Genomic DNA, 12962 nt, shown 5'->3' on the forward strand with positions numbered 1-12962 from the left:
CCATTTCACATACAATTCCATTCCATTCCACTTTCCGTTCCATTCCTTTTCAGATTGCATTCCATTGCATTCCATTGTACTTTCCTTTCCATTCCATTCCGTTCCATTCCACATTCCATCCCATTCCTATTCCAATTCCATTCCATTCCTTTGCATTCCATTCCATTCCATTCCTTTCCACATTCCAATGCATTCTACTCCACATTCCCTTCAATTTCTATCCATTCCACTTTCCATTCCTTTCCATTCCACGTTCCATTACACGTTCCTTTCTTCTTTCCATTCCATTCAATTTGACATTCCATTGCACATTGCATTCCATTCCATTCTACATTCCATTTCACATTCCATTCAATTCCATTGCACCTACCGTTCCACGTTGCATTCAGTTCCAATTCATCTTCCACTCCATTCCAATCCACATTCCCTTCCATTCCATTCCACCTTCCATTCCATTAAATTCCATTTCATACCAATATGCATACCATTCCAATCCAAATTCTATTCCGTTCCATTCCACGCTAATTTTCCTTCCATTCCAATCCATTCCACATGCCATTCCACATTGTATTCCATTCCATTCCACTTTCCATTACAATATCCATTCCATTCCGTTACACATTACATTCCAGATTCCATTCCATTCCATTCCACATTGAATTCCACATTGTATTCCATTCCATTCCACATTTCATTCCATATTCCATTCCTTTCCATACCACATTGCTTTCCATTCCTTTCCATATTCCATTCCATTCCACATTCCACATTCCATTCCACATTCCATTCCATGTTCCATTCCATTTCATTCCACTTTCCATTCTATTGCATTCCTCATTCCATTCAACTTTCCATTCCACATTCCATTCCATTACATTCCGTATTCTATTCCACCTTCCATTCCACATTCCATTCCACATTCCATTCCACATTCCATTCCACATTCCATTCCAATTCATTCCTTTCCACATTCCATTCCATTCCATTCCATTCCTTTCCTTTCCATTCCACCTTCTATTCCACATTCCATTCCTTTCCATTCTCCTTTCCATTCCGCGGTCCATTCCACATTCCATTCCTCATTAAATTCCATTCCATTCCACATTCCATTCCATATTCCATTCCATTCCATACCACATTCCATTCCACATTCCATTCCGTTCCTCTCTACATTCCATTCCATTCCATTCCACATTCCATTTCATTCCAATCCATTCCACATTCCATTCCATATCATTCCACATTCCATTCCATTCCATTCCACATTCCATTCCATATTCCACTCCATTCCATTCCACATTCCAGTGTACATTCCATTCCATTCCACATTTAATTCCATTCCACTCTCCATTCCTTTCCTATCCACATTCCTTCCATTCAATTACATTCCATTTGACATCACATTCCATTCCATTCCCCGTTCCATTCCACATTCCATTCAATTCCATTCCACATTACATTCCACATTCCATTCAATTCCATTCAACATTCCATTCCATTCCAATCCACATTCGATTCTATTCCATTCCACCTTCCATTCCATTCAATTCAATTCCATTCCATTCCACATTCCATTCCATTCCACATTCCGTTCCATTCCATTCCATTGCATGTTCCATTCCATTCCACTCCACGTTCCACTCTATGTTCCATTCAATTCCATTCCTCATTTCATTTCATTACATTACACCTTCCATTTAATTCCATTCCACTTTCCATTACAAATATCATGCCATTCCATTCCACAATCCATTCCATTACATTCCTCATCCATTGGCTTGCTTTCCACATTCCTTTCCACATTCCACTCCATCCCATGCCACATTCCATTCCACTTTCCTCTCCATTCCGTTCCAAATTCCATTCCACATTTCATTCCTTTCCATTCCATTCCATTCCAATTTGCATTCCACTTTAAAATCCATTCCATTCCACATTCCATTCCGATACATTGCATTCCAGTCCTCACTCCATTCCAATAAATTTCAATCCACAATCCTTTCCATTCCATTCCACATTCCATTCCATTCCACTCCACATTCCATTCCACATTCCATTCCATTCCACATTCCATTCCATTCCATTCGACATTCTATTCCACATTCCATTCCATTCCATTCCTCATTCCATTCCATGACATTCCACATTCCATTCCATTCCATTCGACATTCTATTCCACATTCCATTCCATTCCATTCCCCATTCCATTCCATGACATTCCACATTCCATTCCACATTCAATTCCATTCCATTAGTCCATTCCATTCCACATTCCATTAAATTCCATTCCACATTCCATACCATTCTCCTCCATTCCATTCAAAATTCCATTCCATTCCATTCAATGCCAAGTACTAGTCCATTCCATTCCACATTCCATTCCACATTCCATTCCATTCCACATTTCATTCCACTTTCCTTTCCATTCCATTCCACATTCTTTTCTGCATTCCTTTGCATTTATTCCACTTTCCATTCCATTACATTCCACATTCCATTCCATTCCATTCCAAATTCCATTCCATTCCATTCCAGTCCACATTCCATTCAATTCCTTTTCAGTCCACATTCCATTCCATTTCTTTCCAGTCTACATTCCATTACATTCCATTCCAGTCCACATCCCATTCCATTCCATTCCATTCCATATTCCATACCATTAAATTACACGTTCCATACCCCATTTCATTCCATTCCATTCCACATTCCATTCCTCATTCCATTCCATTCCATTCCACATTCCTTTCCATGCCATTCCACATTCCATTCGGCATTCCTGTCCATTCCATTCCACATTCCATTCCACATGCAATTCCACGACATTCCATGCCATTCCACATTGCATTCCACATTCCATTCCATTGCATTCCATGTTCCATTCAATGCTATTCCACGTTGCATTTCACCTAATTTCCATTCCACGTTGCATTCCACGTACCATTCCATTCCATTCCACTTTCCACTCCATTCCTTTCCACATTCTATTCCACTTTCCGCTCCACATTCCATTCCACATTCCATTCCATTCCGTTCCACCATGCACTTCATTCCATTCCACCTTCCACTTCATTCAATTCCATTCCATATTCCTTTCCATTCCATTCCACATTCCATTCGATTCCATTTCAAATTCCATTCTATTCCGTTCACTCCATTCCACATTCCATTCCATTCCATTCCATTGCATTCCATTCCACATTCCATTTCATTCACTTCCACATTCCATTCCATTCCATTCTACACCATTCTACATTCCTTTCCAATCCATTGCACCTTCCATTCCATTCCAATCCCCTTTGCATTCCATTCCATTCCATTTCACTTCCAATTCCACTTTCCATTCCATATTCCATTCCACGTTCCTTGCCACTTTCCACTCCATGTTCTGTTCCATTCCCTTCCACGTTGCATTCCACGTTAAATTCCACGTTCCATTCCACCTTCCATTCCACGTTCCATTCAAGTTCCATTCCATTCCATTCCACATTCCATTCCACATTTTACTCCTTTCCATTCCATTTTCCATTCCAGGTTCCTTTCCACTTCACATTACACGTTCCATTAAATTGCATTCCACGTTCCATTTCACGTTCCATTCCATTTTCCATTCCACGTTCCATTCCACCTTCCATTCCACTTTCCACTCCACTTTCAATTCCACGTTCCATTCCACTTTCCATTCCACGTTCATTTCTACGTTCCATTCCACGTTCCATTCTATTCCATTCAACATTCCATTCCACATTCCATTCCATCCCATTCCACATTCCTTTCCTCATTCCATTCCACGTTCCAATCCATGATCCAATAAATTCCATTCCACATTTTTTCCACATTCCATTCCATTCCATTCCAATTTTAATTCCAATCCATTCTATTTCACATTCTCTTCCATTCCATTCCACATTCCATTCCACATTCCATTTCATTCCATTCCACATTCCATTCCATTCCATTCCACTTTCAATTCCACATTTCATTCCACATTCCAATCCACGGTAAAATCCTTTCCATTCCTCATTCCATTTCATATTCCATTCCTTCCATTCCACATTCCATTGCACATTCCATTCCATTCCATTCTACGTTCGTTTCCATTCAACATTCCATTCCATTCCACATTCCATTCCATTCTATTCCACATTTCATTCCATTCCATTCCATTCCACATTCCATTCCATTCCATTCCACCTTCTGTTGCATTTCATTCCACATTGCATTCCATTCCATTCCACTTTCAATTTCACGTTCCATTTCACTTTCCACTCCACATTCCATTCCATTAAATTCCATGTTCCATTCCACGTTCCATTCCATTCCATTCCACATTCCATTCCACATTCCATTACATTCCATTCCACATTACACTCCATTCCATTCCACATTACACTCCATTCCATTCTATTCCACATTCCACTCAATTCCATTCCACATTCCATTCCATTTCATTCCATATTACATTCCAGATTCCATTTGATTACATTCCACATTCCACTCCATTCCATTCCACATTCCATTCCACATTCCACTCCATTCCATTCCACATTCCATCCCACATTCCATTCCACATTCCATTCCACATTCCACTAAATTCCATTCCACATTCCGTTCCAGATTCCATTCCACATTCCATTCCATTCCATTCCACATTGCACTCCATTCCATTCCATTCCACATTCCATTGCATTCCTTTCCACATTCCATTCTATTCCATTCCACATTCCATTCCATTCCATAACACATTCCATTCCATTCCGTTTAAAATTCCATTTCATTCCATTCCATTCCATTCCACACTCCGTTACATTCCATTCCACATTCCATTACATTCTATTACACATTCCGCTCCTCTTCATTCCATTCCAAATTCCATTCCTCATTCCATTCCACATTCCTTTCCATTCTATTCCACATTCCACTCTGTTCCATTCCATTCCACATTCAATTCCATTCCATTCCACATTCCATTCCACAATCTTTTCCACATTCCATTCCATTCCATTCCATTCCTTTCCATTCCACATTCCACTCCAAATTCCATTTCATTTAATTCCCCATTCCATTCCAAATTCCATTCAATTCCTTTCCACGTTGCATTCCACATTCCATTCCATTCCATTCCACATTTCATTCCATTCCATTCCATTCCATTCCAAATTCCATTGCATTCCACACTACATTCCATTCCATAACACTACTGTTTCACGTTTTATTCCACTTTGAATTCCACGTTCTATGGAATTCCATTCCACTTTCCAGTCCACGTTCCATTCCATTTTCCATTTCACGTTCCATTCCACGTTCCATTCCACTTTCCATTCCACATTCCTTTCCATTCCATTCCTCATTTTATTCCAGATTGCTTTCCATTACATTCCGCATTCCATTCCGCATTGCATTCCATTTCATTCCAACATTCCATTCCGTTCCATTCCATTCCACATTCCATTCCACATTCCTATCCACATTCTGTTCCATTCCATTCCACGTTTCATTCCATTCCATTCCACATTCCATTCCATTAATTTCCACGTTAAATTCCACTTTTTATTCCACTTTACATTCCATTCCATTCCACGTTCCATTCCACATTCCTTTCCATTTCTTTCCACATTGCATTGAATTCTGTTTCACGTTCCATTCCACATTGCATTCCATTTCATTTCACTTTCCATTCCAGATTTCTTTCCATTGCATTCCCCATTCCATTCCATTCCATTCCACATTCCATTCCACATTGCACACCATTACATTTCACGTGCATTACATTCCAATCCATTCCATTCCATTCCCCATTCCATTCCATTTCATTCCATTCCATTCCACTTTCCATTCCATATTCCATTCCATTCCATTTCACATTCCATTCCACATTCCATTCCAATCCGTTTCACATTGGCTTAAGTTTCATTCCAGTCCATTCCACATCACATTCCCATTGCATTTCACTTTCCATTCCAAGTTACATTCCATTTTCCATTTCACATTCCATTCCACGTTCCTTTCAACGTTCCATTCCATTCCATTCCACATTGCATTCCATCCCATTCCACATTCCATTCCATATTGCATACCATTCTTGTCCATGTTATAATACAATCCATTCCACAATCCATTCCACTTTCCATTGTAATTCATTCCATATTCCATTTCACCCCATTCCACATTCCATTCCCTTCCTTTCCATTCTACATCCCAATCTATTCCATTCAGCATTCAATACCATTCCATTCCACATTCCATTCCACTTTCCATTCTACATTCCATTCCATTCCATTCCACATTGCCCTCCTTTCCATTCCACATTCCACTCCATTCCATTCCATTTAACATTCCATTCCAATCCATTCCACATTCTATTCCATACCATTTCACACTCCATTCCTTTCCATTCCACATTCCATTCCATTCCATTCCACATTGCATTCCACTCAATTCCACATTCAATCCCACTCAATTTCACGTTCCATTCCACATTCCATTCCATTCCTTTCCATTTCACATTCCATTCCATTCCATTCTACATTCCATTCAACATTCCATTACATTCCATTCGACATTCCATTTCACATCCCATTATATTCTATTTCACATTCCATTACATTCTATTTCACATTCCATTACATTTTATTCCACTCAAAATTCCATTCCACCTTCCATTCCATTCCATTCCACATTCCATTAAATTCCATTCCACATTTCATTCCATTCAATTCAATTACATATTCTTTCCACATTCCATTCCTTTCCACTTTCCATTCAACATTCCATTCCACATACCTTTCCACGTTCCATTCCACATAACTTTCCACGTTCCGTTCCACATTCCATTCCACATTCCATTCCACCTTCCATTCCATTCCATTCCACATTTCATTCTACATTCCATTTCATTCCATTCCACACAGCATTACAATCCATACCACATTCCATTCCATTCAATTCCACATTCCATTCCATTCCACTTTCCATTCCTCTTTCCATTACACATTCCATTCCACATTCCATTCCTTTCCGTTACATGTTCCTATTCACATTCCCTTCCACATTCCATCCCATTACACGTTCCATTCCATATTCAATTCCATGTTAAATTCCACGTTCCATTCCAATCCATTCCACGTTCTATTCCACATTCCATTCCATTCAATTCCACATTTCATTTCATTCCATTCAATGTTCCATTCCACATTCCTTTCCATTTCTTTCCACATTCCATTCCATTCCACATTCCCTTCCACTCCATTCCTTTCCATTCCGCTTTCCATTCCATTCCATTGCACATTCCATTCCGTTCCACATTCTATTATATTGTATTCCACATTCCATTCCACAATCCATCCCATTCTCTTCCACATTCCATTCCATATTCCATTCCATTCAATTCCACATTCCATTCCACATTCCATTCCAATCCATTCCACATTGCATTCCTTTCAATTCCATTCCATTAAATTCCATATTCCGTTCCATTCCACTCCACATTCCATTCCATTCCATTCCCCGTTCCGTTCCATTCCTTTCCACATTCCATTACACATTCCATTCCACATACCATTACTCATTCCATTCCACATACCAATCTACGTTCCATTACACATTCCATTCTACATTCAATTCCACATTCCATTCCATTCCATTCCATTACAAATTCCATTTCACTATGAATTCCACATCATTCCGCATTGCTTTACAATCCACTCCACATACCATTTCATTCCATTCAACATTCCATTCCATTCCATTCCACATTCCATTCCATTTTCCATTCCACATTCCATTCAATTCCAGTCCATTCCATTCCACATTCCATTCCATATTCCATTCCATGCCACTCCATTCCATTGCACATTCCATTCCATTCCATTCCACATTCTGTTCCATTCCATTCCACATTCCGTTCCCTACCATTCCTCATTCCACTCAGTTGCATTCCACATTCCATTCCGCATTCCATTCCATTCCATTCCACATTCCATTCCATTCCATTTCTCATTCCGTTCCCTTCCATTCCACATTCTGTTCCACATTCCATTCCATTCCATTCCATTCCAATCCATTCCATTTCATTCTACGTTCCATTCCATTCCACATTCCATTCTACATTCCATTCCATGTTCCATTCCACATTTCATTCCATTCCGTTACACTTTCCATTCCACATTCCATTCAATTACATTCCACATTCCATTCCATTTCATTCCACATTCCATTCCTCATTCCATTCCATTCCATTCCATATTCCATTCCATTCCACATTCCATTCCATTCCATTCCGCATTTCTTTCCACATTACATTCCACATTCCATTCCATTCCATTCAACATTCCATTCGATTCGATTCCGCGTTCCATTTCACTTTCTATTCCATTCCATTCCACATTTCATTCCGCATTCCATTCCATTCAATTCCATTGCAATCCACATTCCATTCCAAATTCCATTCTATTGGTCTATTCAACATTCCATTCCACATTCCATTCAATTCCACCATTCAACATTCAATTCCATTCCATTCCACATTCCATTCCATTTCATTCCACATTTCATTCCACATTCCATTCCATTACATTACATTCCATACCACATTCCGTTCCACATTCCGTTCTATTGCATTCCACATTGTATTCCGTTCCATTCCATTCCATATTCGATTCCACATTCAATTCCACACCACGTTCCATTCCTCTTTCCATTCCACATTCGTTTCCACGTTCCATTCTACATTCCATTCCATTCCACATTCTATTCCACATTCCATTCAATTCCTTTCCACATTATATTCCACGATCCATTCCGAAGTCCTTTCCATTACATTTCACCTTCCATTCCACATTCCATTCAATTCAATTACACATTCCATTGCACATTTCATTCCACATTCCATACCGCATTCCTTTCCATTCCATTCCACATTCCATACCACATTCCATTTCTTTCCATTCCACATTCCGTTCCATTCCATTCCACATTCCACTGCATTCCATTCCACGTTCCATTCCACATTCCATACCACATTCCATTTCTTTCCATTCCGCATTCCGTTCCATTCCATTCCATTCCATTCCATTCTACATTCAATTCCATTCCATTCCACATTGCATTCCATTCCACTGCATACCACATTCCATTCCATACCACCTTCCATTCCACATTGCATTCCACATTCTATTTCAAGTTCCATTCCACATTCCATTCCATTCCGTTACACTTTCCATTCCACATTCCATTCCATTCCATTCCACATTCCATTCCATTCCATTCCACACCGCATTCCATTTCATTCCATTTTGCATTTCCTTCCATTCCACATTCTATTCCGTTCCGTTCCACATTCCATTCAGTTCCATTCCATTCCATTCAATTCCATTCCACATTCCATTCCATTCCATTCCATTCCACCTTGCATTCCATTCCATTCCATTCCACATACAATTCCACATTCCATTCAATTCCATTCCACTTTCCATTCCAGTTTCCATTCCATTTCATTTCACATTCCATTCCATTACATTTCAAATTCCATTCCATCCCATTCCTCAGTCCATTGCATTCCATTTCATTTCACATTTCATACCATTGCATTCCACGTACCATTCCACTATCCATTTCTCATTGCATTCCATTCCATTCCACATTCCATTCCAAATTCCATTTCATTCCATTCCACTTTACATTCCACTCCATTCCACATTCCATACCATTCCATTCCACTTTACATTCCATTCCATTCCACATTCTATTCCATTCCATTCCACTTTGCATTGCACATTCCATTCCTCATTCCATTCCACATTCCTTTCCAATTAATTCCACATACCATTCCACATTCCGTTCAATTCCATTTCACATTCCATTCGACATTCCATTCCATTTCACGTTCCATTCCACATTCCATTCCACTTTCCATTCCATTACACGTTCCATTCCACATTCCAATCAATTCCATTCCACATTTCAAACCATTACATTCAACATTCCATACCGCGTTCCATTCCATTCCATTCCACATTCCATTCGAAATTCCATTCTATTCCATTCCACGTTCCATTTCATTCCATTCCACATCCCACTCCACATTCCGTTCCAATCCATTGCACATTCCATTCCATTCCACATTCCATTCCATTCCATTGCACATTCCATTTCACTTTCCATTCCATTCAATTTCCATTCACATTCCATCTCACTTTCCATTCCATTCAATGCAACATTCCGTTCCATTCCACTCCACATTCCATGCCATTCCATTTCTCAATCCGTTCCGCATTCCATGCCATTCAATTCCATTCCACATTCCATTCCATTGTATTTCACTTTCAATTCCAGCACATTCCACATTCCATTCCGTTTTATTCCATTTCAAGTTCCGTTGCATTCCATTCCAAGTTCCATTCCATTGTATTTCACTTTCAATTCCAGCACATTCCACATTCCATTCCGTTTTATTCCATTCCAAGTTCCGTTGCATTCCATTCCAAGTTCCATTCCATTCCATTTCATGTTCCATTCCATTCCATTCCACGTTCCATTCCATTCTATTGAACGTTCCATTTCACATTCCATTCCATTCCATTCCACGTTCCATTCTATTCCATTAGACGTTCCATTCCACATTCCATTGCATTCCATTCCACATTGCATTCCATTCCATTCCATATTCCATTAATTTCGATTGTATTCCTCATTCCATTCCATTGCATTCCATTCCACCTTCCATTCCAATCCTTTCCATTCCACTTTCCGTTTCACATTACATTCCACATTCCATTCCATTCCATCGCATTCCACGTTCTATTCTACATTCCGTTCCATCCCTTTCCACATTCCTTTCCATTCCATTCCACATTCCATTCCATTCCATTTCATTCCAGATTCCATTCCATTCCATTGCATTGCATTCCACATTCAATTCCATTCCATTCAATTCCTTTCCACAATCCGTTCCATTCCATTCCACATTCCATTCCATTCTATTCCACATTCCATTCCATTCCATTCCACATTCCACTCCATTCCTTTCCATTGCATTCCACATTCCATTCCACATTCCATTCCATTCCACTTTGCATTCCATTCCATTCCTTTCCATATTCTATTGCATTCCATTTTACATTCCTTTCCATTCCATTACATTCCACCTTCCAATCCACATTCTATTCCATTCCATTCTACATTCTGTTACATTACCTTCCATATTCCATTCCACATTCGATTCCATTCAACATTCCATTCCATTCCATTCCACATTCCATTCCATTACATTCCATATTACATTCCACATTCGATTTCTTTCCACATTCCATTCCATTCCATTGATTCCATTCCATTCCACATTCCATTCCATTCCACATTCCATTGCATTCCAGTTCACATTCTATTAAACACTCCGTTCCATTCCGTTCGACATTCCATTCCACATCGCATTCCATTCAACCCCTCATTCAATTCCACATTCCATTCAATTCAGTTCCACATTGCATTCCATATTCCATTTCACATTCTATTCTACATTCCATTCCATTCCATTCCATTCCACATTCCATTCAATTCGATTCAACGTTCCATTGCACATTCCATTTAATTCTGTTCCACTTTCCATTCCACATTCCATTCCATTCAACTTTCCATTCTATTCCGTTCCACATTCCATTCTATTCCATTCCACTTTCCATCCCTTTCCATTTCACACTTCATTCCATTCCATTCCATATTGCATTGCGTTCTATTCCACTTTCCCTTCCATTCCATTGCATCTTCCATTCCATTCCATTAAACTTTCCATTCCACATTGCATTCCTCATTCCATTCCATTCCATTCCGCATTCCATTTCATTCCATTCCACATTCCATTCCATTTGATTCCGCGTTACATACCATTCCTTCCACATTCGATTCCACATTCCATTCCACGTTTCATTCCACATTTCATTCCATTCGATTCCACATTCCTTTCCACTTTGCATTCCATTCCCTGCACCATTCCTCTTTCCATTCCTCTTTCCATTGCACATTCCGTTCCACATTCCATTCCATTCCATTCCATTCCTCTTTCCATTGCACATTCCGTTCCACATTCCATTCCATTCCATTCCATTCCACATTGGATTCCATTCCATTCCACTTTCCATTCCACATTGCATTCCATTTCGTTCCGTATTCCACTGCATTCCATTCCACATTCTATTCCATTCCATTCCAAATTCCATTCCATTCCATTAAACGTTTCATTCCACTTTCCATTCCTCATTCCTTTCCATTCAATTCCACATTCCACTCCATTCCTTTCCACTCCATTCCATTCCATTCCATTCCATTCAATTCCATTCAATTCCATTCCATTCCACATTCCATTCCATTCCATTCCACATTCCATTCCATTCCACATAGCATTCCATTCCGTTCCATTCCACGTACAATTCCACATTCCATTCTATTTCATTCCACATACCTTTCCACATTCCATTAAATTCCATTCTGCATTCTATTCCACTTTCCATTACCTTCAATTTCACATTGCTTTCCATTCCATTCCATTCCATTCCACAGTCCATTCCATTCCATTACATTCCACATTTCAAACCATTGCATTTCACGAACCATTCCAATATCCATTCCACTTTGCATTCCATTCCATTCCACAATCCATTTCACATTCCTTTCCATTCCATTCCACATTCCATTCCATTCCATTCCACATTCCATTCCATTCCATTCCATTCCACATTTAATTACATTCCATTCAAAGTTGCATTCAATTCCATTCCACGTTCCATTCCATTCCATTCCATTCCATTACATTCCACATTTCAAACCATTGCATTTCACGAACCATTCCAATATCCATTCCACTTTGCATTCCATTCCATTCCACAATCCATTTCACATTCCTTTCCATTCCATTCCACATTCCATTCCATTCCATTCCACATTCCATTCCATTCCATTCCATTCCACATTTA

Source organism: Pongo abelii, chromosome 12 (genome assembly GCF_028885655.2).
Source record: "Pongo abelii isolate AG06213 chromosome 12, NHGRI_mPonAbe1-v2.0_pri, whole genome shotgun sequence".
NCBI lineage: Eukaryota > Metazoa > Chordata > Mammalia > Primates > Hominidae > Pongo > Pongo abelii.